Source organism: Arabidopsis thaliana, chromosome 3 (genome assembly GCF_000001735.4).
Source record: "Arabidopsis thaliana chromosome 3, partial sequence".
Classification (NCBI taxonomy): domain Eukaryota; kingdom Viridiplantae; phylum Streptophyta; class Magnoliopsida; order Brassicales; family Brassicaceae; genus Arabidopsis; species Arabidopsis thaliana.
This window is the reverse complement of record NC_003074.8, coordinates 14,419,587-14,445,676: the sequence shown is the minus strand read 5'-3', so window position 1 is coordinate 14,445,676 and position 26,090 is coordinate 14,419,587. Positions and strand designations below refer to the sequence as shown.

The 26,090-nt window shown below is 41.6% G+C and overlaps 5 pseudogenes across 5 annotated transcripts; 3 read left to right on the top strand and 2 right to left on the bottom strand.

The window, feature by feature from the left end:
- Positions 1-849: 849 nt before the first annotated feature.
- On the bottom strand, positions 850-3,895 carry AT3G42270 (annotated as a pseudogene; the record flags this gene model as incomplete). The annotated part of the gene is made up of 1 exon: positions 850-3,895.
- A 285-nt stretch (positions 3,896-4,180) lies between these two features.
- Positions 4,181-5,587, top strand: AT3G42260 (annotated as a pseudogene; the record flags this gene model as incomplete). The annotated part of the gene is made up of 1 exon: positions 4,181-5,587.
- A 1,272-nt stretch (positions 5,588-6,859) lies between these two features.
- AT3G42258 lies at positions 6,860-9,116 on the top strand (annotated as a pseudogene; the record flags this gene model as incomplete). Its single annotated transcript has 1 exon — positions 6,860-9,116.
- An 889-nt stretch (positions 9,117-10,005) lies between these two features.
- On the bottom strand, positions 10,006-11,583 carry AT3G42257 (annotated as a pseudogene; the record flags this gene model as incomplete). The annotated part of the gene is made up of 1 exon: positions 10,006-11,583.
- A 1,504-nt stretch (positions 11,584-13,087) lies between these two features.
- AT3G42256 lies at positions 13,088-22,253 on the top strand (annotated as a pseudogene; the record flags this gene model as incomplete). The annotated part of the gene is made up of 1 exon: positions 13,088-22,253.
- Positions 22,254-26,090: the final 3,837 nt, after the last annotated feature.

The window sequence follows — 26,090 nt, the reverse complement described above, 5'->3', positions numbered from 1 at the left end:
GGTGATCGACACAAGGAGTGTGTCGATCGACACTCTCTCTGATTCTTGAATCCAAAATCGTCCTTAACTTCCTTTTCCTTAGCTTTTGCTCTAAAATGTCTCCTTATCTCCATTGTTGTCACACTACATAGAATACCTGAAAAGACACTAAAAAGACTCGAGAAATAACATAAAGACTCAAAATCCTATACCTAAAACATAGATAAAATCAGTGAAAATTGGGTTATATCAACTCCCCCAGACTTAGCTTTTGTTAGCCCTCAAGCAAAACACAAAAGCCGAACCCGTGGAAGAGGTTTTGAAAACTAAGGAACTCCCAACATTTTCTAGCTTATTGCCATGATCATCCAAACTAAGTCCATATGCCTAACAAGTCTAATCAAATCCTAACCAACATGTACTTCTCTACAAGCTTACACAACATTCTATATTCCATACCTAAGTTCCACAACTATATCCACCAGGCTTTCATGGCTGGGTCTCATCAAACAAGCTAACATTCAAGATCTTTGTAGACTCATTCCTGTACTATACCATGATAAATTGACCATTCTTTTTTTTCTTTGGTGTTCTTTCTCTCCCCTAGACTTATTCTTTTTAGAGAGTAAACAAAGGAGAACTCGCATACTGGATCGACACCCTCGGCATTTTTCCAACCTTTGTAATTGATCATTCCAAATAATGTATAATTGTGGGGTCATAGGAAACATTCCTACCCCTATACACTATCTGAAAATCCTATCAATCTCTCATTATATTTTTATTTTTATAAGGGGAGAGGAACTCATTCTTTTTTTATCAAATTGGTCTCAATATCAGGTATGAACAACGAGTCAAGATCTATGAATACTAACCGTTTGAAGAGGTAAAAGCAAGAGCAGTGAGATTAGCTCCAGCCTTAGTGGTTGTGTTGGAAACTAGGATATCCTCAAGTCTGTTGGTTTGCCATATAGATTTTCCAATAGTCGGATTGACTCGAACCTGCAACACTCATCAATAAGGCAATAATCAAGAGAAATATAGATCATGATTCCGAACTAGTCTAAAGAAAACGTTTTTTATTTTTTATTTATGTTTTTTTTATTTTGTTTATTTTGTTTTTTTTTTAATTTTTTATATTGACTTAATAAACTTAGAAACGAAAAATAATAAGAAACAAAAATAAAAGCATAATTAGTAAGAACCTCCCCCAGACTTAAACGACATTGTCCCCAGTGACATTCAAATATAGAGAAAGCGGGAAAAATAAATCAAAAATAAAAGAAAATAAAAGAAAGGGGAAAAAAATCAAACTAGTGGGTTGCCTCCCGCTAAGCCCATGTTTTTAGTCAATAGCTTGACTTGGCAGAGTTCAGGATGTGGGTTGAGTGGTGGAGGATTATTCCTGCCTCCTTGCCTTCCAAGGCGGTGAGTAAACTGATCTGGTCGAGGCAGCTGAAGGTGTCGATCGACACTTAGTGGTGTGTCGATCAACACTCTTCTCGTCACCTGCAAGAACAAAAGGAGAAACAAGCTTTCGAAGAACTCTAGGTTTGTTATCTTGTGAAGCAGACTTCAAAGAATCTAAAGAATTAATCGAAGGTAAATTAGAAGAGAACTTATCACATAGGTACTCAAGTGGTGTGGGCTGAAAAGATTGTGCAGAATCCTCTGTTTGAGAATCCCGAGGGTGTCGATCGACAGGAGTGGTGGTGTCGATCGACACTGTTGCTCTACAACTATCATTGTGTGCTGATGGGAGCGTTGTGTGCGGCTCTATTATGGGATTCTGAGCACCAGCTGTAGCTAGGAACGCTCTTCCAAGGATAAGAGGATCCTTGGGTTCCTTCTCATAGTCGAGGACCACAAAATCAGCAAGGATAAAAGAGTTACCAACCTTAATAGGAACATCTTCAAGGATTCCTTCAGGGATTCGATTTGAACGATCCGCGAAGAGGAGAGTGATGCGAGTCGGCCCGTAGTTAGTCATGCCTAGTCTCTCAGCAACAGACTTAGGCATGAGGTTGATAATTGATCCCAGATCACACAAAGAGCGGCTTAACCTGCCTGTGGAGATAGAGCAATCAAGAATGAAGCTACTTGGATCTGGAAGCTTCTTAGTGGTCTGAGCAGGAGTGATGGTGCAGATGTACTCAGCAATGTCCACTCTCTGTGCCTTCTCTTTCCTGACCTTAGGCAGCATTATTGCACTTATGTCCCGTATCAGCAATAAGGCTTCATCTGAGCTAATACCAATGTCAACAAGTTGCTTGACATACTTGTTGAGTGGGGCAGAAGATGTCTCAGATGCATCCTTAGGAAGAGAATGGAGGATCTTCACCATTATGGCTGTGCACTTAGCAGCATGAATCTCCTGCTTAGAACGACGCTTCCTCGGATAATGGACATGACGAGTGTAAATAGACTCGGGCTGCATTTGGGATTCGCACCTCACAAGGTGTAGTCCGGATACAGTGTCGATCAACACGAGAGGGATATCGATCGACACCTTCGTAAGGAATTGTCTTAGAGAAGAGCGTTCCATAGGGTGTCGATTGACACAAGAAGGTGTCGGTCGAAACCATCTCTACGACTGCGAGCTCCAACTCGTCCTCAGTGTCTAATTCTTCCCACACATCATCTCCTTCTCTGATCAAGATTGCATTACAGTTCTTCCTTAGGTTAGCATCAGGATTACCAGGAAGAAAGCCCTCTTGTCTCTTGATGGATTGTGCAGTTTGAGCTACCTGTACATTGACCTTCTTCAAGTGAGAGCTCAACTTCTTCAGACTTAGTCTCAGGCTCAATAGTCTCATCCTCAGCTGCAAAATGGACATGCTTCTTCCTTGTAAGCAAGTTATGAACCGAATCCAACTTAGCATTCACCTCTGCCATCTGATTGCCTGAAACAGCTCCAGCAATCTTTTTCCTCTCAAAATCAGCATTCTTGGTGCCTTTACTACAAGCAAGGTTCTCTATTAGAGCTGTAACATCAGCTGGATATCTCGTGTTGAAATTACCATTGCTCGCTGCATCTAGATCTATCTAGTATCTCCAATCGACTCCTCTGAAAAAGGTGCCAAGAATTTGTACCTCACTGAAGCCATGATACGGGCAGTCCCGTTGATATTCCTTGAAGCAAACCCAATTAGCCTTGAAAGCTTCAGCTGGACCTTGGGTGAAGGTAGAAAACTTGATTCTCAACTCCTCAGACTTAGCATCATCGTAGAAACTGTTTAAGAAAGCTATCTTGATGCTTCTCCAATTCTTGAGGGAACCGGCTTTAAGTTGTTTTAGCCAAGAAGCGGCTTCCCCAACAAGTGAATAAGGAAGAGCTTGCACAATAGGTAGTCCTCTGAGACTCCATTAGCGTTGATGCTCAGAACAAGGTCCTCAAAGCGCTCGATATGGTCAATAAGCTGCTCATGAGATAAGCCTTGGAAAGGATGCTGGCCAACTAAAGCAAAGTAGCCAGGATTTAGCTCATAATCGTTCCTCAGGAAGGGTGGGGGTACGATCGCTGATCGATTAGCATAGAATAGGTCAGGTCTGTTGAAATCCCCAAGGGTACGACGTGGTTCCGCAGTAGAGTGGTAAACACCTCTGTTGCAGGAGGAATAACTGCTGGAATCTTAGGTTGGTGTCGATCGACACCTCTGTTGTGTCGTTCGACACCAATCGTGTCTTCATTCTAATCCCGAAGGTGTCGATCTACACCTCTGATGTGTCGGTCGACACCAAGCCCTTCTGCGTCTCTGGCAGCTAATTGTTCATTGAGGCGCACCTAATTCTCATTGGCATCCTTAGGTAGGATGAGCCCATGATCATCCAATCTCTGACCAGCTTCATTGTAGGCTTGCCCATCCTCATCTCTCAAAACTCCTTCTGCATCACCTCTGATGACTCTGTCACCCATTGCTTATATCTGGGTTTTTCGGTTGGTGCGCTCAAGTTTTCCCAAGTCCAGAACAGACAAGTTGATCAGATAGAAAGCATAAACACAGCAATAGAGAAAAAGGAAAGAAAGGATCTGTTCATCGTATTGAAAACTGAATGAATATCTGAAGAACAAGGGATGAATAGCTTATGTCTCTCAAAATTAGGTTTTACAAAAAGCTTGATAAAAGAAAACTTAGGTCTAAACAATGTATAAAAACCCTATAAAATGTTCAGAGACTAATAATGCAAATAGGGAAGTCCTATGAGGCAAATTTCCTCTTTAGTAAACTTGAAAGCGTGATAACACGATATTTTACTCATTCTAGACATGTATTAATCATCATTTCGCTTAGTTATCACTCATTGTTTCATATCATTTGCATCACATTTAGCTTATTTTGCACATTTAGGCATTTAAGATCATCTTGCATACATATTGCATGTTTTGGTGTGTTTTCAGGTGTAGAAGGAGCTTCAAGGACTCTACTCGACCCTCTACTCTATCCAACCAGGAGAGAAGCAACAGAGCAATCTACTCGACCAGTTCACTCGATCCAGGCAGCCACAGAGAAAGCAGCAGATCGGTCTACCCGCCTCTCTTACTCGATCCTCTACTCGACCCCTTTACTCGATCAAGGGAGACCAACTCTACAAGCCTCGTTGACCGATCAAAGCGTCTTCGGATCCTCCTCATTCCCCACTCAACCAGACATCTGAGCATACAGATAGGAGAGGTAGAAGCATCTACTCGACCAATTGATCACTCGGAGCATGGAGGCAAAGGCGCAGACTTTGTAGCACCCTGTTTACTCGATCCTCAAGATCGAGCAATCGTCCAAACCGCCACAAGTCTCTTGTCTTCTAGTGAATCTAGGGTTGCATTGTTACATTCAAGATATCAGAAAAAGTTAAGATCAAGTTCTTTTATAGTTTTCAAGTTACTAACTCATCTTTTCGTCTGCTTGTTTTTGTGGTATAGGTATTAATCTTCGTGCATGCAAACTCGGTCCAAAGGTTCTGCACACCTACAACCATTCAGAGACAGAATTGACAGAATAGCTCGTGATTTACAAGAAACCAAAGCAAAGGCAGCCTTTGATCAGCAAAGACCAGCTGCTATGGATCAACAGAATAGACTGGTTGATGTTCAAGATCCACCTAATGTTGATCAACCAAGAAACATTGGTGCTTGTGATGCCCAAGGAATCATCACCAAAGACAAGGGGTAGTACCTCCACCAGTTCAGAACAACAACTTTGAGATCAAGAGTGGTCTCATCTCCACGATCCAAGGAAACAAATTTCATGGTTTGCCTATGGAAGATCCCTTGGACCATCTTGACAGCTTTGATAGGCTCTGTGGCTTTACTAAGATCAATGGTGTCACTGAAGATATGTTTAAGCTTAGACTATTTCCCTTCTCTTTGGGAGACAAGGCACACCACTGGGAGAAGACTCTACCCCCAAAATCCATCAACTCTTGGGGTGATTGTAAGAAAACTTTTCTTGCTAAGTTCTTCTCTAATGCTCGCACCACTAGATTTAGGAACGAGATCTCAGGCTTCACACAGAAAAACTATGAAACTTCAGTGAAGTTTGCGAGAGGTGATATGTCCCGGTTTATACTGATTTCTAACACAGTTTCAGAATGGTCTTTAGAGTCTTTCTAGTCTTTTTCGTACGTTTTGAGTCATTCCAGGTACACTCACACATCTGGGAACTATGGAGCACAATAAGGAATTTTGGATGCTTTTTCAGCAATAAAGATCTTGAAGGACGTTTTTCAAAAGCTGGTGTCGATCGACACCACACCTGTGTCGATTGACACTCTTATCGCTGCCAGAAGAATATTTGTTTTATACCAAGTCTTTAAGAAGCCCTGAAGTTTTTCTTATTTGCAAATTAGTCCCTGCACGTTATTAGAGATATATACCTAATTGTTTGGTCATTGTTAGACCTAGTTTTTGTTCTTGAGCTTTTGTTACACTTTAGAGAAAAAGAATCCAATCCCTAAAGAGAGGATTCTGAACTCCTTTGGTATTATTCTTAATTCATCAATGAAAACTATCCAGATTATGAGTTGTGTTTCTATTGTCATGTCTGAGTAATCACCTTGTTGGGTCTAGGGAGTCTCAATAGGGATTTAGTTGGATTAGTAGATCGAAAACCCCTTTAGGATTATTCTTAGAGTTCTTCATCTTGATTATTCTTTTTGCTAGTTTTCGATTGATCACGTAGAACTTGATATTAGATAATAGGTATTCCCGCCATAGGTATTTGTTATTTGAACCATCATAGATGAGCCTAGGCATTTAAGAAATAACAGGTTGGCTCATAGAAGGGCTCTGGTTTAGATACTAGGTGAACTAATCAAGCTTATTAACAATGCATGCTTTAGCATAGGATTTTTTGGCTTCTCCGGTTATCTTACTTGTAAGTATAGAGAGTTTTGCGGAACGCCACCGGTTACTCTAGAATTATAGTTTGAGTTTGGGAACGCACAATCCTGATATTAGCTAGATCTACAATTTATCTATCTCCCAAGACAATTCCTTAGACCTGACGCTTTAATCACTTGAATCTACAACTCATTTACTTGCTTATTTGTCTTTAATATTGAATTACTTCATATAGCTTATTAAACAACATCATAAGTCTATTGTGTGAACATCAAGAGCTCAGTGGAATTTGACCCTTAAGTGCTAACAACGATCTCTTATTTGAGGGAGTAAGCTTAAGGCAATTTGAGCTATATCAAATTTGGCGTCGTTGCCGAAGTTCTCTTTTAGTTCACCATTAGACTAGGTGTTCTTTTAAGTCTAAATATTACTTTTCTACCACCTATTCATGTGTTTCTTTGTCTATTGGTCTCTTGTGTTTCAGGTACCTTCAGATTGAGACTCACATTTTCATGGCAGATTTTTACGATGGTGTCGACCGATATAACTATGGTGTCGATCGATACCCTCTACAGAACCATACAGCTACAATAGGGGATTTTAACAGAACTGATCTCTTCTACACAAACCGATCAACATTCAAGCTACCTCCTTTTGAAAGAGATGACTTTGCTATACACCTTGCCTACTATGATCTTGTATCTAGATTAAAGTTTAGAGGAGCTCCCGATGAATCACCATTGGATCATTTGGAAGTCTTCGAAGACATTGTTTCCTCTATTAAAGCAGAAGGTGTACCAGCTGATTACCTTCTTTGCAAACTCTTCCCCCACTCTCTCGCGAGCAGAGGAACATCATGGTTGCGTCAACTGGAACCAGGTTCCCTAACCAATTGGAATGATACAAAGAATGCATTCATGAATCATTTCTTCGATGAGTTCGTGATAGAGGAAATTCGTTTGCAAATTTCTTCGTTCACCCAAGCTCCAGCAGAATCCCTTAAAGCATCTTGGCTCCGATTCAGGACCTATCAACGTGAATGTCCCCAACATGGTTTCCAAGAGAGCTAACTCATCAACATCTTCTACAAAGGAATAGACAAGCCATACCAGATTCAACTTGATGCAGCAAGCTCCTGTAACTTCATGACAAGAACCACTAGTGAAGCATTAATCCTAATCACCAATGCTTTAACTGGTCATTCGACGTAGTAATTTGACAAAGAACGAAGAATTTCAGCTGAGAAAGCTACCAAGTGCAAAGAGACTCATGTTTCAGCAATCTCTCCTCCTATCCTAGCCCACCCTCCACCCTCATCAGAACCCAGAATGGAGCTTAAAAGCCAATATGATTCTCTCTCCACTGATCTCCATACCAAATATGATTCTCTATCCACAGGGTTTGACAATCTACGCTCTCAATTCTCTAATCTCTCACCTACATCAACTTCTATCAATGTAGTTACACTACGCAGCGGATTCTGAACTCCTTTGGTATTATTCTTAATTCATCAATGAAAACTATTCAGATTATGATTTGTGTTTCTATGGTCATGTCTGAGTAATCACCTTGTTGGGTTTAGAGAGTCTCAATAGGGATTTAGATGGATTAGTAGATCGAAAACCCCCTTAGGATTATTCTTAGAGTTCTTCATCTTGATTATTCTTAATGCTAGTTTTAGATTGATCACCTAGAACTTGATATTAGATAATAGGTATTCCCGCCATAGGTATTTGTTATTTGAACCATCATAGATGAGCCTAGGCATTTAAGAAAGAACATGTAAGCTCATAGAAGGGCTCTGGTTTAGATACTAGGTGAACTAATCAAGCTTATTAACAATGCATGCTTTAGCATAGGATTTCTCGGCTTCTCTGTTTATCTTAGTTGTAAGTATAGAAAGTTTCGCGGAACGCTACCGGTTACTCTAGAATTATAGTTTGAGTTTCAGAACGGTGCGATAACAATCTTAATATTAGCTAGATCTACAATTTATCTATCTCCCGAGATAATTCCTTAGACCTAACGCTTTAATCACTTGAATCTACAACTCATTTACTTGCTTATTTGTCTTTAATATTCAATTACTTCATTTAGCTTATTAAATAACATCATAAGTCTATTGTGTGAACATCGAGAGCTTAGTGGAATTCGACCCTTAAGTGCTAACGACGATCTCTTATTTGAGGGAGTAAGCTTAAGGCAATTTGAGCTATATCAAGAGGTTTAAAAGATACACCACTTAGTGCCCCCATCACGGTTTTAAGAAAGCTTCATTAGTGAGCACACTCTACAGGGGAACTTTACCGAAGATCAGAATGCTACTCGACACTGCCTCAAATGAAAAATTCTTGAACAAAGATGTAGCAGAAGGATGGGAGTTGGTCAAAAATCTAGCACAATCTGATGGGTGCTACAATGAAGACTATGACACGGTCAGAAGGACATCAAAACCTCCTCTTCAACGACAACATCGACCGTATTGCTCGCTCACTAAGAGAACAGATAGATATTGATACGATGGCTGATGTTGTAGATGATCAGGAACTCCCCAACAATATTGGCGCTGGCGACAACTTGCGTCATGGCATTGTACCTCTGCCGGTTCAGAACAACAATTTTAAGATCAAGAGTGGTCTCATTGCTATGGTTCAGGGCAACAAATCTCACGGCCTTCCAATTGAAGATCCACTCGATCACCTAGACGAGTTTGAAAGGCTCTGTAGCCTAACAAGAATCAATGGAGTTAGTGAAGATGGTTTCAAGCTTCACTTGTTTCCATTTTCGCTTGGAGATATGATAGTAGGATTTTACTGAATTAATCCCTAAAACACTATCTTGTCGTTGTAGTATTTTAGGATGTCAATCCAATCCGGTGTGATGCAAACAGATGAGATATGATCAGAAAGCTCTAAGTCAAGCCAAGCAGAAAGTTGGTTGGTTCTAACAGTCCTAGTATGCAATAACAGAAATGAAATGAAACTAAAAGAAGAAATGGCAATAGCAGGCAAGTGAATGACAAAGCAGAAATGATAACAGGCAATCAAATGGATAAACGATTCCTAAGGATGGGGTAATCGAATAGTGTGGTCTCCTTAATCTATTCAGGCGGTTGACAAAACTTCACAGAAGCTATCCCTAGACAACAAGTTCAACAACAGATTAATTCACTCCAGTGATAGAAATCCTCAAGCAAAGCTAGACACTGACCTAAATCCCTTTAGCGATCTCTAACTAAGCACGCATTATCGAATCAACATGTTAAAGTCAATACCCTCTCTACAGCCAATCCCTTGGGGTAGAGTCAGATATCTCTGGAATTAATAGGATCCAACGCCCATTAAACGCCTTCTGAGCGCTGGACGTCTGGACTCATACTCCACATTAGCCAGTAAAACAAGCAATAAGCGCAACTAATCCAGAAGGGATTCTAGAATTCTAAACTCAACCACCTAAAACGACCAAGTAAACCAGAACTATTCTATCCCATCCTCAGAAATACAGTTCACTACTCAAACATAATCAAAGACAATAGCAAAACAACGATTGAAAACATGATAACAAAAATGATGAAAGACTTAAACGAAAACTGAATATCAAATACTTGAAAGTGAAAATACAAAGGGAGTAGCTGGGGAGCTTGTGGTCGAGTGGGTTGACTGGTGAGTATGGGCTCTTCGATTGGGTTGTCAGCCAACACATAATCTTGATAAAAATCCTCCCCCTCTAGAATTACACTGTCCTCAGTGTTTGATGTAGGGACATATCGAGTTGGCAGCTCTTGATCATGTGGGATAGTGATGGCATGGGCAGTGGCATACTCCTTTGGATTCTGGATTGCTTTCCCTGGAAGCTGGCATGGGTTGTTGTTAACAGATGGTGAAGCGAGGATGCCTTCCACATATCTCATCCTAATGCTCATTGATTCGAACTTGTTGTTAAGTTCGACGCCTTGTCGGTCGAATTTGTTTTTTACTTCAGACAGCTTCTTAGTGATTTCCATTGCTCTTGTGGCTTGTCCTTGAATGAGCTGCTGGAGCACAGTCATTATGTCTGAATTCTGAGGCGCAGGTGCTTGTTGTTGATGTGGTGTGAAACCAGGTGGTGGTTGCTGTTGTTGATATCTTCCTTGAAACTGCTACTTTGGAACGAACCCTTGGCTTTGGTTGTAAGGAACAAACGGTTTGGTTTGGTTCTGTTGCTGCTGCTGCTGAGGGTAGACTTGGTCCTGAGGGTTGGCGACATTGGTGCTTCGGTATGACAGATTTGGGTTGGGTCTGTAGTTATTGTACCCCTTGTTGTAGCCACCTTGATTATGAACATATCTGATTTCAGCACACTGATCGGTGTCCCCCTCTTGTACTTGGAATGGTTCATCTTCAGAGATGAAGTGAACATGTTTCTGTTTGCATTTGGATGATTTTGTCTAGTTTGTCATTGAGAGCTTTCATCTCTCTGTGGTGCTTCTCATCAGAGTCAGAACTGGTGAAGATGCTTCTGTCATAGTCTTCATTGTAATTGCCATCCGATTGACCAAAGTTTTCAACTAGCTCCCATCCTTCTTCAACATCCTTCTTCAGAAAATTCTCATTTGAAGCGGTGTCAAGGAGCATACGTATCTTAGGCAAGACGCCTCTGTAAAGTGTGTTGAGAAGAGAAGCTTGGGTAAATCCGTGATGAGGGCATTTGGTTTGATAACCCTTAAAGCGCTCTCAAGCTTCACAGAAGCTTTCATTTTGCTTCTGAGTGAATCCGGATATCTCATTCCGGAGTCTTGTAGTCCTGGAGTTAGAGAAGAATTTTGCCAAGAAGGCCTTTTTGCAGTCATCCCAGGTCGTGATTGAATTCTGGAGTAGCGTCTTTTCCCACAGATGGGCTTTATCTCCAAGTGAGAATGGAAACAAGCGAAGCTTGAAACCATCTTCACTAACTCCATTGATTTTAGTAAGGCCACAGAGCCTTTCAAACTCGTCAAGATGATCTAGCGGATCCTCCATTGGTAGGCCATGAAACTTGTTCCTCTGAACCATAGCAATCAGACCGCTTTTGATCTCAAAGTTGTTGTTCTGTACTGGAGGTGGAACAATTCCATGACGCTGGTTGTGGTTGTGAGGGAAGTCACCAGCACCAATGTTGGTAGGTTGCTCTTGCTCATCTACAACGTCAGCCATTGTGTCGGTTTCTGTTTGTTCTCTTAGTTGGCAAGCAATACGGTCGATGTTATCGTTGAATAGGAGATTCTGATTTCTTTGTGACCGTGTATGCATGCAACAGATAGCAGGCAAGCTATAACAGACGAATCAGAGATGCATCTGCAAAGCGGGTTGCAAGGTACCTGAAACACAAAGACAGAAAAGGCACAATGTTAGTAACTATTGTAACAAAAACGAACTTGGTCTTAACGTTTCTAATGATCTCAAATATAGCAAACAACCAAATTGGCAACGACGCCAAATTGATAGTAGGATTTTACTCAATTAATCCCTAAAACACTATCTTGTCGTTGTAGTATTTTAGGATGTTAATCCAATCCGGTGTGATGCAAACATATGAGATATGATTAGAAAGCTCTAAGTCAAGCCAAGCAGAAAGTTGGTTGGTTCTAACAGTCCTAGTATGCAATAACAGAAATGAAATGAAACTAAAAGAAGGAATGGCAATAGCAGGCAAGTGAATGACAAAGCAGAAATGATAACAGACAATCAAATGGATAAACGATTCCTAAGGATGGGGTAATCGAATAGTGTGGTCTCTTTAATCTATTCAGGCGGTTGACAAAACTTCACAGAAGCTATCCCTAGACAACAAGTTCAACAACAGATTAATTCACTCCCGTGATAGAAATCCTCAAGCAAAGCTAGACACTGACCTAAATCCCTTTAGCGATCTCTAACTAAGCAGGCATTATCGAATCAACATGTGAAAGTCAATACCCTCTCTACAGCCAATCCCTTGGGGTTGAGTCAGATATCTCTGGAATTAATAGGATCCAACGCCCATTAAACGCCTTCTGAGCGTTGGACGTCTGGACTCATACTCCACATTAGCCAGTGAAACAAGCAATAAGCGCAACTAATCCAGAAGGGATTCTAGAATTCTAAACTCAACCACCTAAAACGACCAAGTAAACCACAATTATTCTATCCCATCCTCAGAAATACAGTTCACTACTCATGATAACAAAAATGATGAAAGACTTAAACGAAAACTGAATATCAAATACTTGAAAGTGAAAATACAAAGTCGCAGGAGAAACACTGTGGCTATCAAAGTTGCGAAAATGTAAAAGCGAGATAAATAACGGATCACCACCTCATCGAGTGGATGTCATGAGGTGGTGATCGAGTGGTTTCTTCGGCTTCTCTTCTCTTCTTTGTTCTCAGCTTGTCTGGTTGAGTGCAGAATGAGCAGATAGGCTTCCTCGTGATCGAGTGGTTCTGATGGGGTGATTCCTCCGGTTTCGCGATTGAGTGAATCTGAGCTGCTTGCTTCTCCGGGGTTGCGATAGAGTGATTTGCCCTGGCAGGGATCCGAGGCTGCGATAGAGTACTTTTGCTGAAGGCGTCATTGGGCATTCTGACTTCATGTTCTGTTTTTTCTCTGTTTGAACTCCAAAAGCATCCAAAGTACCTGAAAACAACCAAATATGCAATGCACATGCAATCCTAATGCAAAATCGTCCTAAGTATGTAAAACACACTAAAACGACTCCTAATGAGATGAAATGTCGATGAAACAATGATAAAATGGTGAAGAATGAATGCCTAAATCATGCAAATTATAGACATATCAAGATAAAGGCCATCTGTGGCGAAAAGCACCTCCTCAAGACTTTATCACGACTTGGGATGGATAAGACTTTATCTTCGCTAAATATTTCTTCAACTCCAGAACTGCAAGACTTCGGAATGAGATATTCGGATACACACAGCAGCATGCTGAAACCTTCTATGAAGCATGGGAGCGCTTCAAAGGTTATTAGACCAAATGTCCTCATCACGACTTTGATGAAGGATGAGAGTTAGTTGAAAACTTGGCTCAGTCAGATGGCAACTACAATGGAGACGACGATAGAAGCATCCACAGCAGCTCTGACTCTGATGATAAGCACTACCGTAGAGAGATTAAAGCTCTCAACGAGAAACTTGATAAACTCCTCCAAGTGCAGCAGAAGCATGTTCACTTTATCTCTGAAGAAGAACCATTTCAAGTTCAAGAGGGGGAGAATGACCAGCCACCTGAAATCAGTTATATTCAGAACCGATGTGGCTACAATAAACGGTACATCAACTACCGGCCAAACAACCAGAATCTGTCATACAGAATCACCAACTTAGCCAACCCTCATGACCAAGTTTACCCTCTACAGCAGAAGCAGCAAATGCAACCCAAACCGTTTGTTCCATATAACTAAGGTCAGGGGTTTGTTCCCAAGCAGCGGTTCTAGGGAGGATATCAACGGCAGCAACCACCACCTGGTTTCCCACCGCAGCAACATCACGCACCTGCACCTCAAGATTCTGACATGAAGAACATGCTCCTGCAGATAATTCAAGGACAATCTACATGAGCAATGGAGATTGCTAAGAAGATGGCTGAGTTAAACAACAAAGTCGATGTCACCTTCAATGACCTTAACAACAAGTTCGAATCGCTGAGCACTAGGATGAGATATCAAGAAGGCAATTTGGCTTCAACATCGGCTTCAAACAACCAAGGACATCTCCCTGGGAAAGCCGTCCAAACCCCAAAGGAGTATATTAACGCTATCACTCTAAGAAGCGGAAGAGCACCCACCAAGAAACATCTTAACCAAAACACTGAGCAGGGTGTTGCTCAATGGAAGAACCTAGGGACCCTTTGATCTTAGGAAGACCGTTTTTTTGCTACAGCTGGAGCCATCATCGATGTCAAGAAGGGGAAGACCAATCTTAACCTCTGGAGAGATCTCAAGATGACCTTCGATAGCACCAACACCATGAAGAAGCCTACAATAGAAGGAAACGTCTTCTGGATTGTAGAGATGGATATGTTAGCTGACGAATTGCTAGAAGAGCTAGCATAAGAGGACCATCTAGAGAGTGCTCTAACAAAAGATAGCAAGGAAGGAGATTTACACTTGGAAACTTTGGGGTACCAGAAGCTGTTAGATATGCTTAAAGAAGCTGAGAATCCAGAGGAGTATGAAGACTTGGTTGGAAAGGCAAAGGAGGGGGATATACTCGATCACGTCACTCGATTGACAGTCCATTCAGTCTACTTGATCAAGCTCCGCGATTACAACCTTCCCACTAAAGCTGACTTAGCATCCAACGACTGATCAGAACTCAAAGCACCCAAGGTGGACTTGAAACCGCTGCCAAAAAGACTAAAGTATGTTTTCCTTGGACATAACTCTACTTATCCTGTGATTGTCAATGCTGGACTGAACACTGATCAAGTTAATCTACTGTTAACAAAATTGAAAAAATATAGAAGAGTTATAGGATATTCAGTAGATGATATCAAAGGGATCTCACCCATTCTATGTACCCATAAAATTCATTTAGAAAACGAATCTTACTCTAGCATTGAACCTCAGAGGAGATTAAACCTGAACCTGAAAGAAGTGGTAAAGAAGGAGATACTTAAACTATTAGACACGGGTATAATTTACCCTATATTTGATAGCACTTTGGTATCTCCTGTCCATTCTGTTCCCAAAAAGGGAGGTATGATAGTCATAAAAAATTATAAAGATGAGCTGATACCAACTAGGACCATAACAAGACATAGGATGTGTATCACCTATAGGAAGTTTGATGCAGCCTCTAAGAAAGACCACTTCCCATTACCCATCATTGACCAAATGCTAAAGAGATCAACAAACCACCCCTACTATTGTTTTCTAGATGGTTCCAACAGATTCTTTCAAATCCCTATCCACCCAAACGATCAAGAGAAAGCCACCTTTACATGTCCTTATGGGATCTTTGCTTACAAGCAAATGCCTTTTGGGCTTTGCAACGCACCTGCTACTTTTCAGCAGTGTATGACTATTATTTTCTCCGATTTGATAGAGGAGACAGTTGAGGTCTTCATGGATGATTTTTCCTTGCATGGCTCTTCCTTCTCCTCATGTTTGTTAAACTTGTGCAGGGTACTCAAGAGATGTGAGGAAACTAATTTGGTATTGAACTGGAAGAAATGTCACTTCATGGTCAGGGAAGGAATTGTCTTGGGGCACAAAATCTCAGAAAAGGGAGTAGAAGTTGATAAGGCTAAGGTAGATGTTATGATAGAGTTGCAGCCACTAAAGATTGTGAAGGACATCATGAGTTTTCTCGAGCATGCGAGATTTTACAGGAGATTCATCAAAGCCTTCTCCAAGCTGGCTAGACAGCTCACTACGCTGCTGTGCAAATAAGCAGAGTTCTTATTTGATGAAGAATGTCTAACAACCTTTAAGTTGATCAAGGAAGCTTTTGTCTCTACTCCAATAGTTCAAGTTCTTAACTAGGACTATCCATTTGAGATACTGTGTGATGCTTCAGACTACGCTATAGGAGCAGTTCGTGGGTAGAAGATTGATAAGAATCTACATTTCATCTACTATGCTAGCAGAATTATTGGCGATGCACAAGGGAGGTATGCCACTACTGAGAAAGGAACTACTGGTTGTAGTATTCGCATTCGAAAAATTTAGAAGCTACCTGGCAGGCTTAAAGGTGATAGTCTACATCGATCATGCCGCTCTGAGGCATATATATGCGAACAAGGATACCAAAACCATGCAGTCTCTAGAGGAAGTACTGGTAGTAGAGGAAACATTTATGTGGTACGTCGATTATGTCAATTATATGGTATGTGGTGAAGAGCCTCCGAACTTGACAAGCTATGAAAAGAAGAAGTTATTCAGAGACATAAATCACTTCTACTAGGATGAGTCTTACGTCTATACTCTTTGCAAGGATAAGATCTACATGAGATGTGTCTCAGATGATGAAGAAGAGGGAATCTTGCTACACTACATGGTTCCAACTATGGATGTCACTTTGCTACCTTTAAGACAGTGTCTAAAATCTTGCAAGCAGGTTTTTTTGGTGGCCAACAATTTTAAGGATGCTTAGGAGTTCATATCAAAGTGTGATTCGTGTTAGAGAAGGGGTAACATCAACAGAAGAAATGAGATGCCTTAGAACCCAATCTTGGATGTTGAGATCTTTGATGTGTGGGGAATAGATTTTATGGGACCGTTTCCATCTTCCTATGGAAACAAGTACGTACTGGTAGCAGTAGACTATGTGTCAAAGTGGGTGGAAGCGATAGCCAGTCCCACGAATGATGCAAGAGTCGTCCTGAAGCTGTTCTAGACCATCATCTTCCCTAGATTTGGAGTTCCTAGAGTGGTCATTACTGATGGAGGGACGCACTTCATCAATAAGGTTTTTTAAAACCTACTGAGAATGCAGGGAGTGAAGCACAAGGTCGCCACCCCTTACCACCCACAGACACATGGGCATGTGAAAATCACCAACAGGGAGATAAAATCAATTCTAAAGCAGACTGTGGGATCATAAGGAAAGATTGGTCAACAAAACTCAATAATGTAGTATAGGCTTACAAAATAGCTTATAAAACCCCCATTGGCACAACTCCGTTCTATCTTCCTTATGTCACCTGCCTGTTAAACTTGAGTACAAAGCTATGTGGGCGGTTAAACTTTTGAATTTCGACATCAAGATTGCTAAGGAGAAGAGATTGATACAACTGAATGATCTTTGATGAGATCCGTCTAGATTGTACCTCATGCTATCCAGAACAATAACTTCGAGATTAAGAGTGGTCTCATCTCGATGATTCAGGGGAACAAATTCCATGGTCTGCCAATGGAGGATCCACTCGACCACCTTGATGAATTCGATAGGCTCTGCAACCTAACAAAGATCAATGGTGTCAGTGAAGATGGATTCAAGCTCCGTTTGTTTCCATTCTCCTTGGGCGAAAAAGCACACATCTGGGAGAAGAATCTGCCCCATGACTCAATCACCACCTGCGATGATTGCAAGAAGGCTTTTCTATCAAAGTTCTTCTCCAACGCCAGAACTGCAAGACTCAGAAATGAGATCTCTGTTTTTTTACAGAAGGCTGGTGAAAGCTATTGTGAAGCATGGGAGCATTTCAAGGGTTACACCAACCAATGCCCTCATCATGGCTTCACTAAAGCCTCTATGCTCAGCAATCTTTACAGAGGAATCCTACCACGCATCTGAATGCTTCTAGATACCGTCAGCAATGGAAATTTCCAGAACAAAGATGTTGAAGAAGGCTGGAAATTGGTTAAGAACCTTGCTCAATGAGATGGTAATTACAACGAGGACTGCGATAGGACCGTCAGAGGCACACCTGACTCTGATGACAAACACATGAAGGAGATCAAAGCGCTGAATGACAAGCTGGACAAGATTCTTCTTAGCCAGCAGAAGCATGTGCACTTCCTTATTGATGACGAGCAGTTTCAAGTCCAAGATGGGGAGGGTAACAACCAGGGTGGCTACAAAGGATATAACAACTTCAAAACCAACAACCCCAACTTCTCCTACCGCAGCACCAACGTTGCTAATCCTCAGGATCAGATGTATCCTCCACAGCAACAACAAGGTCAGAATTTTGTTCCCTACAACCAAGGTTTCGTTCCCAAGCAGCAATTCTAGAGGAACTACCAGTAGCCACCACCACCTGGGTTTGCACCTCAGCAAAACCAAGGTCCTGTTGCTCATGATGCTGAAATGAAACAGATGGTACAACAGCTGCTACAGGGATAAGCATATAGCTCAATGAAAATTGTTAAGAAATTATCTGAATTGCACCATAAGCTGGAGTGCAGCTACAATGACCTGAATGCCAAAGTGGAGGCATTGAATACCAAAGTCAGATATTTGGAAGGACAATCAACATCTACCTCTGCACCTAAAGTCAAGACAGAATCCAAAGGAGTATGCAACTACTCACGCCATCACCATCTGTCATGATCGAGAGCTGCCAACTCGACCTGTCCTTGATTTAATCACTGGGGACATTGATGTTCAAGAAGGAGAGGCTTCTACTCAGATTGAAGTCTCTATTGTTGAATTCAACCATTCTGCTGGTTCTCGCCATCTCATTCAATCCACCTCGGAAGAGAAGGACGCCATAATCGAGAGAATGGTGAAACGATTCAAACCTACTCCACTACCCTCACGTGCTCTTCAGTGGACATTCAGGAAAGCGTGGATGATGAAAGTGATGCGACTCCATCTCGAGCTCCTGATAAGAGGATTGTTCAAGGAAAGTTAGAAGATCCTGGATCTTTCATTCTACCATGTTCCATTGGGAAATTAGCTTTCAGCGATTGTCTGTGCAATCTCGGAGCCTCTATAAGCTTAATGCCACTCTCTGTGGCGAGAAGGTTAGAGTTTATTCAGTATAAACCTTGCGACCTGACTTTGATCCTTGTGGATAGGTCTTCCAGAAAACCCTTTGGCATGCTGAAAGATCTACTAGTCATGATTAATGGAGTAGAAGTGCCTACAGACTTCGTGGTGCTAGATATGGAAGTAGAGCATAAGGATCCCTTAATACTGGGAAGACCCTTCTTAGCTTCAGTGGGAGCAGTGATAGATGTCAGGGAAGGGAAAATAAGTCTCAACTTTGGAAAGCATATCAAGTTGCAGTTTGGCATCAATAAAACTCTACAAGGGTCAACAGAAGATGAAAGAACCTGTAACGACCGCGTCCTGGGACGGGGTCTCACAGAACCTCTGGAAATAATAAAGCGATCTGAGGAGAAGGAAATGAGACTGAAAGAGTGAAAGAACTTAAAAAGAGGTCTGATAAGCAAGATGAAACTATAGAGAAGCTAGCCCACACTGTTGAGGAACTTAGAAGTAAGCTGAATCAGTTGCAGAAGGAAGCTCAACCTAAAGGCGGGATTGACATTATCCCGAGAAAGAAGTTCACTTCAAGATGGTCTGAAGAGATAGATTACCCTCCAGAAGAGAAAGAAGCATATTTTGAAGAGAGGGGAATTGAGTATTCTGCAGCAGACCTCTCCAGGGAGAACGCTGAGTATGATGATGATACTAGAGAGGACTATGCAGACCCTCTCTATCATTCATTTTCTTCTTTATAAGTGTGAGGAGTCAAGCTGGAGACTTTAAACAAGCTCACTTGGGAGGAAGTCCCATGATTATCCTTGTAAATAATTTTTACTTTCTTGTTATTTTTGATATGTTTTAGTTGTGTTTGTGGTTCTCAGGAATAGAGGAATAACGTGAAGCTAGAGTGAAAATTCAAAACTTTTACTCTACAAATGGCGTAGAGATCGAGTACAGTGGTCGAGTATGAGTGATGTTTAAAAACCTAAAAAAATTTAAATCATCATTTTACACGACCAATAGAAGCTACAGAGTCTTATAGAGAGTTTATCAAGTTTACAGAAGATTGCGAGATTTCCTCGGGTTTGTACAGTAAACAGAGAGCACAGAAGAAAGACAAGAAGACACAGTGGAACCCACCACTGACGCCCATGTCCTCCATGCAGCAGACCAAGAGACATGGAATCTCTTCACATCCACACGATCTCCACGCAACCCCATCTTCACTCGACTTCTCCTCCATCACTCGATCTCGTTTTCTCCTCCATAACCCAATAAACTTGACCCCATCCCTCTCACCAACACTTCACATGCAACCAAGAAATTCCCATTACTCCCCACACATATAAACTCGACCACTCATCTCTCATCACTCTCAAACACTCGAGCTCCTCGCCATCTTCTTCTTATACTCGACCACAACAACTTCACTCGACTCCTCATAACCATCTTCTTCGTCGCCACTCCATCTTAACCTTACCCACTCTATCTCCAAAGATAACACTCGACCTCGCCGCTTCTCACCGCCTCTCCATCGTCACCGCCTGCTCACTCTCTCCAAAGGAACAACTCCAGCTCTCCATTTCACTCACTTGACCTCGTCTCCCTCGCCTCTCACAATCACTCGATCTCTCTTCACCATCTTCATCACCTACCATACTCGACCACCGTGCGTCTCGCTCCACCATCGCCATTTAAAATCTCACTCGATTGCCGAGTCAAAGAGAAGAGGAGTGAAGCTCCATCAACGCCACTCGACCTTGTTTCCTTCTACACATTCAACACTCGACCGGTACAGTGGTTTTGGTTGTGCTTTTGGTTTTGCTGTTACTAACGCATTAACGTTTATCTTTGAGTTTCATCTGTTTTCAGGTTTCATCATGAGTAACTACAGTGGAGAATCTTCTATGGACCCTGATTATAATGTGGATGAAGCTGAGTCCTGTTCCGCTAGACCGAGGGAGCAACATGTTTACGAGAGCTTTAGGGATGAATTTGAACGCTCCGCAGCTCGACGTAATCAGAGAAGAGCTGAAATCGCCAGAGAAAAGAGGGCGATGTCGAGTAGATATGAGCTGACTGATAAGGATATCGAAACTGAGTATGAGCCAGAGTCATGGCGCAAGGAAACGAGGCTGTTGAACAAACCCGATGAGGTTACAGTGGAGGAGTATATCAGATTCTTTGAGATGAATGACTTCTAGGGAACGAGGTATCTTTATTATGAGACTTTAGCCCAGCTCGGGTTACTGGAGGACGTGCAGCATCTGTTCGAGAAGTGTCATCTGGAGACACTCATGTCTTACCCTTACGCTGTCTATAAGGAGGAGACAATCGAGTTTCTTTCCACGCTGCAAGTGGAGATGTATGAGGGACTCACAGACTTTGAGCTGGATACCATGGGGTTAGGGTTCTTGGCGTTCGCAGTGGATGAACAGCGGTATCAGCTTTCGATCAAGAAGTTGGAAGAACTGTTTGGTTTCCCTAGTGGAAAGAGAACCAAACCCAGATTTGATAGAGAGGAGTACCGCTCAAGGAACCAGGGTTAGCACCGAGGATGATGGACTTGGATCATTTGCGCCGATGTGAATTCTTGGAGTTTGACATGGTTCGAGCATTCATCGTTTAGAATCGCCAACATTCTTCTCCCCTGCATTGACGCTACTGGGATTCTCGAGGGAAGGAACATTGACTTCAAGCTTGCGCTTGAAGATCTTTATTTCGAGGGCAGTCCGCCAACTGAGGAGGTTAGTCACACCGAAGGAGCTACAATAGAAGATGTTGATGAGACAGATGATATAGATGAGGCGGAGTTTGACACGAGCATGTATCATTTCAGCGAGCATATACCTCCATCGAGGGAAAGCAAGAGCTTGAGTGAAGCTCATAGGAACAATAGTAAACTGCAGAAGTGGTGCAAAAAGCAGGACAAGCTGCTCGCCAAGTGTTTCAAGACTATCAAGTTTCTGACAGATAAGCTGAGTTGTTCCTCCTCCACTACAGCTATTCCGCAGGGACAGCTCCCTCAGGACATGCCTTCGAGGAGATATGACGCGCCCGAGCCAAGTCGGCGCAGGCCTAAGCCTAGAGAGCAGGAGATTCCGCATGTCCCTGCGAGGCATTCATCATTCGAGCCTCGTGAATCTGGAAGGAAGAGGAGGACCACACTCACTCAATCTAGCAGCAGGAGCAGACGACTTCTGCAGTCTCGTAGATCACTCGAACGCGGTGCTGGCCACAGCAAATGAAGGGAGTTCGAGTATCCTCAGGGCAGTGCTTGCCGCCACAGAGCTGATGAGGTCGAGTACCCTCCTGGTGGTGCTGATACGGAACAAGGCGGTTAGTCTATGGCCTGGGAGCAATCACAGGCAGCCATTGACAAACAACTTCGTTCATTCTTCGACTGAGGTAAGCGCCTCACTTCATCATTGTATTATATCATCTCTTGTGAGTTGTTCTTCATTTTGTTTCTGTGATTGGATTTGTCCTGAGTACTTTCTTCCAAGTTTATTCACACAGTGGACTGTGTGATTTAAGTTTGGGGGAGGGCTCAGGAAGTTTGTGTTGCATTGGGTATATTTTTGAGTCTGCATTCATCTCAGGCATAGAAAAACCAAAAAAAAAAATTGAAAATTTTCAGAAAATGATTTCACAAAAAAAGAGTGTTCATGTAGTTGCATTACAATTAGGATCGAGTCTAGATTGTTTCATTTAGGATTGTTACATATGCATAGGGGATAATGATGAGATAGTCTTGTAAGCATTTTGGTTCACCAGATAAACTCAGTGCCCTCGTTGCTAGTTGTCTGTTGCATAGTCAATGAATTTGAAATAAAACTGAACCATGCCTAGATTACTCTACTCAACCACACTATCATGATCTGATACTATTCCCTATCAATTTGAACCTGAATCTGATCTTTAATTATCATGTCTGCATCAAATTTGAACTCATGGATACCCCAAAATACTTGGATTTTCTTATTCATTTTGATCACTCTTGTTAATCCAAGAGTTGACTCTCCTTATTAGAGCAATTAACCCGAACCCAAACCTAGACTTTTTTTCAAGCCTTATATCACTTGTGAGTGTTTGTGAGGTCTTATTCAGATTAAGCTTGGTAGAAAGTGTTAGGTTCGTAACGACAGAGATAGTGTCTCATGTAGTTCTAGTTCTCATTTTCCGGACTAGATAGGACTAGGTGGGCGCTTGTACTTTGGGTTGGGATGTGTTTAAAAGAAGAAAAGGGGTTGATTCATTGATAAGAAAAGGTTAAAGACTCCAGGTGAAGTAAGCTAAAGAAACAGAAAAAGTCTAGTAAAAGGTTTGCGATTTGTAAAGAAAAGAAAGAGTTCTTGTTAGCTATTGAAGATGGGCAAAAGCCCTCGGTTTTAAAATGTTAAAAACAGGAACCTTAGTTGTTAAAGAAATCCAAATCCGCTAGATGTATCAAAGTGTTTAGAAAGCTTCTCCTAGAGTTAAGAGAAAATAAAAGAATGATTAGAAAAAGGGGTTATAAGATTCATGAATGCAAATGGTAGAGTTAAGTTCTTATATTGGGATTGGAGATGGGATTACCGTTAGAGCTTCATTTGATATACTCTGGGTAGATGGGACCTTATCTCTGTATGCATAGGTTGGGACTTACCTATAGCATTCTACTAAAGCTTAATCATTTTTTGAGAGATCCCCTGTTACTGAAGCCTATTCTATAAGGGACCATCTTTGTCTCTTGACCTTTTACCTTAGCCAAATGAGTTCATTGATGATGCATTGCTTGATTCACGTTCTAGAACAAATGAATGTTAAGGGGATTGGTAGATTTGAAAACATGTGTAGGTCGAGCATATGAGTCGGATTGATTGATAATAAGGCATGGCTAACGTTTTTGAGTAGAATTCGATCATATTGCAGCTTAGAACTTTCAACTTGGACATTGATTTCATCTGGTTTATCTGGTGCTTTGGCTCTGAGTCCCCGCTTTCAAACCTCACCTCCAGCTTGTTCTTAATTGTTTGCTTGAAGGCAAGCAAAGACTAAGTTTGGGGGAGTTGATAAGTGTGTATTTTGCATGTTTTGAGCATCCATTTGTCATCACTTTAGCCTCATATCATCACTGTTTTATATCATTTCTCATCATTTGTCATCACTTTGTATGTTTAGGATAGTTTTGCATTCATGTTGCATATTTGTGTTGATTTCAGGTGATTTGGAGTTGTTGACGAGCTAATTGGAAGAAGCGGACTTGATCATGTCAAACCAAGCAGACTTGATCATGTCAAACCACTCGACCCCAAGGTCGAGTAGAAGCTTCAAGACCTTCAAAGACCACTCGACCCCCAGGTCGAGTAGGGGACTTCTCGATTTCATCTCATCACTCGTCCCCCTGGTCGAGTGTCTTCACCTCTACCACCTAACAATCACTCGTTCACTTCACTCGACCCCGAGGTCGAGTGTCTTCACCTCCATTACCTGATCATCACTCGATCACACCACTCTACCTGGAAGTCGAGTATCACCATCACCACCACTCGACTACATACTCGATGGCGAGCTTCAGAGTCTTCTCCATTCCGCACTCAACCAGACACTCAAGCACAAGGAAGAAAAGAAGACTCCAGCTATTCACTCGACCACACACTCGACCACCTGGGTCGAGTACAGTTCTTAATCCGTCCCAATACTGAGTCGTTTTGAGTATTAGGGTTTCAGAATATTTTGCTATAAGTATCATGTACTTTACATTTTCGAGGACAAGTTTTTATCTAGTTTTATTCCGTAGACACTATGTTCTAGACCTTTTTTAATCCGGATATCTCTTTATCTATTTTGTATTCAGTATTTGTTCTTGATTTTTGTTTACTGTTGTTCATCTTGCTATCATCCTGCTGTTACACTGTTGTTATTATGTTTTCAACCTGTTCAACGTTTTTGTTCTCTACAATGATGTCTGAGTAGTGAATAGATTTCTGAGGATGGGTTAGACTAGTGTAGAATTCTCAGTATGCTAGGTGGTTGAGTATTGATTGATAGATCCCTTTTGGATTAGTTGTTCTTAATGCCTATTGCTTTCTGATCAACTTGAATTTGAGCCCAGACATTTCCGCGCCCAAAAGGTGTTCGATGAAATGTCTGAACCACTAATTCTAGAGATTTGTGGCCCTATACCAAGGTATTGCTTGCAGGGAGCGTTTTGGCTTTAACTTGTTGATTCGTAATGCCTGTTAGGTTAGCTCTCGTCAATGGTGATTGAGTCTGGGACTAGGTTAACTTGAGGGTCTCTTTTGCGGTGGCACTTAGATTTGGTTAATGAACTTGTTGTCTAAGGATAATTTATTGAGCATGTCAATCACCTGTAAACTGAGGAAACGAAACTACTCAATTACCCCATCCTCGGGAATTCTTTATCTGATTGATTTTATTGTTTACTTTGTTGTTGTTTAATGCATCTTGTTACCTGTTGCTTAGTTTCTGCAATTCTTTACTGATACTCGACCACCCAGTTATCTGACAACAGACTGTGCAGTCGAGTATCTGTGTTATACTTACTGTCTGTTACTCAACCTGTCACTCGACCTGTCACTCGACCACACCCAGTGCTCTGCAAAGAGCTGTGTTGGTCGAGTGTTTATTTGTTTCTGCTTGATTTTCTGCTTTCTACATGTTCACTTAGGACTGCTAGAACACACCAAAACCTGTTATTGCTTGGCTTGACTTAGTGACTTCTGATCACATCTTGATTGTTAGCATTACACCCATTTGGATTGACAACCTAAAATACTACAACGATATGATTGGTGTTTTACGTTAATTGACTAAAGACCTATTGCTTGGCTTGACTTATTGACTTCATATCACATCTTGATTGTTAGCATCACACCCATTTGGATTGACAACCTAAAATACTACAACTTAACTCTACCCTTTGCATTCATTAATCTTTTAAGCCCATAGACTAAGTTTGCGGGAGTTGATATGTCTAAAATATTCATGATTTACACATCATTTTATCACCATTTTGAGTCTAGTATCATTAATCTTTCATAGCATTCATCATCATTTTGTACAATTTCCATGTTTAGGTGAGTCTAGCACTAGTCTTGCATGCATTTTCCATTCTCGAGTTGTTTCAGGTCTTTTGGAGTTATTGGTGTTCAAAAGAGGAAAAGCAGAGCTGAAAGTCACATTTTGGCCAATCTACTCGATCACTAGTAGCATAGAGAGAAGTGATCAGCTCAACAGGTCATCCAGACGAGTTCTACTCAATCACGAAGGCCAAGAAGCAGTCCATCGTTACACTTCTCCAACATACTAGATCACAAGCAGCCCCGACTCAAACAATCGAGAAGCATTAGGGCGACTTACAAAAAGGAGTCTTT